This window comes from Electrophorus electricus, chromosome 4 (assembly GCF_041902795.1).
Source record: "Electrophorus electricus isolate QZ-2024a chromosome 4, ASM4190279v1, whole genome shotgun sequence".
Taxonomy (NCBI): domain Eukaryota; kingdom Metazoa; phylum Chordata; class Actinopteri; order Gymnotiformes; family Gymnotidae; genus Electrophorus; species Electrophorus electricus.
Genome location: NC_137500.1, coordinates 28,257,375 through 28,260,871, shown reverse-complemented (window position 1 = coordinate 28,260,871; position 3,497 = coordinate 28,257,375).

Genomic DNA, 3,497 nt, shown 5'->3' with positions numbered 1-3,497 from the left:
GTTGACTCGTTAAAAACTTTTTGTGCTGTACAGTTGACTCACCAGTGGTTTTTTATATATATTTAAAAACAAATGTGTCTTGAGTAAGAAGGTGAGCTGTAAACAGTGCAGGTAGAAGTGAGTCCTTTAGCACAGACATGCCATGAGTGGATGTCACCACTCCATTCTCCAGAGGTTTGTGTTTGTGGAGAACTCTAGTCCTTATCATGAAGATTGTATATTTCTTTACCATAACTGAGTAAACTAATTAAATGAAAAACTCCTCTGCAGCTTCTGCTTTTAGCATAGCGATCATAAAACTGAAAGAAAAAGCAAAAATCACAGACTTAAATATCTAACAGTTCAGCAGTTTCAATTAGGAAGACCAATGGTGTTTTGAGCAGTTCCAGGGTGCTGCATGGCCTTCCAATAACAGTAGAATCAGATTCTGATATTATTATCATTCATAATCATCTGTTCAGAGTTCAGAACAGCCTGTTCTATTTATGGAGGTGGGGAGGGAAACATCTGGAGTTTTGTGCATAGAAGCTAGTAGTTATTGAAGTCAGGGGCGTGCCATGGGCAATTAGCTTTGTCATGGATCACCAATCATCTTATTCACCAGTGTACTGACAGCTGCAAGGCCCAGTGTGCAGGTTCCACATACACATATAAGTACATTGTACATATTTGTACATTTCATCTCCAAATGTAAGGCCCAAGTGTCACAGATCTCTTCAGTGTCACGGAGCTTCCTGGTGCCATGGTGATGGACAGGGACTCCATGTTCTGGGAGGTGGGCCTTGAATAAGCTCCTCCCCCTCCTGCGCCTGAGCTGACACAAGAAGGCACTGACTATGACATGCTCTGGCAAAGAAAAGGGAAGAGTCTTACATACTGACGGAAAAAACACAAACCCAGCAGCATGAATGAAAGCCTAATTTGTGAGAGGAGTGTAAGAACAAGGCGATACAACTGGCCAAGGTTTCCCACACAGCAACATACGCACACTCACTCAGCGGCTGTGAGCTGCTGGTATGGAGAAACGTCCGGAACAAAGACATATCCGCTTCTCTCTGAGCCTCAGTGCCAGAGAGATATCGTCATCCTCGTATGCCCACTGCTCGCTCGCTCTCTCTCTCTCTCTCTCTCTCCTCCGGCTGTCCTGTGGGGTCTCACTGTGGCTCACACACTCCACCAAACACCTCAGCTGATTAGAATCCCACATGGGCGGGATTCCCTACTCAAACAACCCCCCCCCCCCCCCCCCCCACACACACACGCACACACACACAGGGATGGTGGAAGGAGAATAGGATGGATGGAAATTAAATGATAGCGAGTAGTCATGTTGGTCTTTGATCTGTTTCTGAGAACTATGAGCTGGAGTGAATAATAATTAAATAAACAGTTACCAAAAAATAAGACTGATGTGTGGAATGGAGGAGTAAGAATGAGATCACTGAGCACAGGGTTGCCTCAGGCTTGTGTGTGTGTGTGTATGTGTATTTATGTGAATATGAGATTTCCCTATCAAAGGAAGCATATGTGAGCATGTATCAAAATATAACAAAGAGAGATCTCTCTCTGACATCTCAAATTCACTTTTACTCACGTTATTGTTAATAATGTTATTCATAATATGTTAGTAAATGTGTTATTTATAAGTAATAAACAGGCACTGTAATTATTAACAAACTAATCTAGAATTCCAGTGTAAGCCTGACCCTGACGTATGAGTGGACCATTAATGCAGCGACTACCTGGCAACTAACATCACTGTAGTAAAGGAACTGAACAGCAGCACTGGGGTCTTGGGTTCCTGTCCCTATCTGGGTGGAGTTTCCATGTTCTCTGTGTCTGTGTGGGGTTGAGTCTCTATTTGGGTGAAGTTTCCATGTTCTCTGTGTCTGTGTGGGGTTGAGTCCCTATCTGGGCGGAGTTTCCATGTTCTCTGTGTCTGTGTGGGGTTGAGTCCCTATCTGGGCGGAGTTTCCATGTTCTCTGTGTCTGTGTGGGGTTGAGTCTCTATCTGGGTGGAGTTTCTATGTTCTCTGTGTCTGTGTGGGGTTGAGTCCCTATCTGGGTGGAGTTTCCATGTTCTTTGTGTCTATGTGGGTTAATGTCCCTATCTGGGTGGAGTTTCCATGCTGTCTGTGTGGGGTTGAGTATCTATCCGGGTGGAGTTTCCATGTTCTCTGTGTCTGTGTGGGTTTTGTCCAGGGTCTCTGGGTTCCTCCCATAGTCCAATATCATGGAGGTTAGGTTGATTGTTACTCTAAATTGTCCTGGTGTAAGTGTGTCCAGTGAGGAATGATGCTCTGTCATGGGTGTTATCCTCCCCTGGTGTAAGCGTGTATCTGTGTGTGTGTGTGTGTGTGTGTGTGTGTGTTTGTGTTTATGTGTGTGTGTTTGTTGATTGGGAGTTAAATCAGAGAACTGACTGTAAAATGTCATGGGTCTGTGCTACAGAAGTCTATATCTCAGCTTGATCAGTGGCCAACATCCAATCTAACCTTTTATTACTGGCCCAAACACCACCTTCTGCCACCCCCACAGCTACCCAAATGCCCACCACTGCCCACTATAAGACTCACAGGGGTCACCTGTATCTAATTATGACTTTTCAGTGAGTACCATGGTCACTATTTCTCACCCGGTCACATTCCCTCTTCTTCCTACTTTGTTTGGACAAACAAAAAACAGTAACTCAAAATGACACCAGCTACTGCTCTCTCTCTCTCTCTCTCTCTCTCTCTCTCTCTCTCTCTCTCTCTCTCTCTCTCTCTCTCTCTCTCTCTCTCTCTCTCGTTCTTTCCAGTTTGAATATTTGTCCAGTTTGAGTATTTGAACCTCTGAGCATGTTTTTGCAGGGACACCCACACCCACTCTCTCTCTCTCTCACACACACACAAACACACACACACACACACACGCACACACACACACACACACACGCACACGCACACGCGCACACACACACACACACACGTACGTACGTACTGTGGGGTACATTTGCCTGCAGCTTTGAGAAACAAATGTCCGCTGTGGGTGCTAAAAAGCTCAGAGTTTAATGAAACATTCTGATCATTGACATTTACTGTCGTTAATGATATGATGATTATTTAAAAGCTAGAGTTGTCTTGAAGCTGTCATTCGTTAGTGTTATTTTGATAATAACAATGTAAATAATTTGGCATATCGGTCACATGGGGGATTTGACCAGTTAGCTGAGCTATAGATACCTTCAGTGGCGTATCCTGAGGTGTCATCTGAGCTGGTACATAACCTTAGGTACACTATGATGTGTAAAATGAGTGATATCTGGTGTTAGAAACCTAGTGAAAGAGAGAACTGTGCTAATATCCTGGACCAGTGGACACTCCTGGAAGAATACCTGCTGATTAAAGGCCCGTGAGACCAGGCTGGCGTAGCAACCTTGTAAAATACTGATACTGCTGTTTTTGTCTCTAAAAACAACACACATAATGAGGCTAATCTCTCTCTCTCTTCCTTTG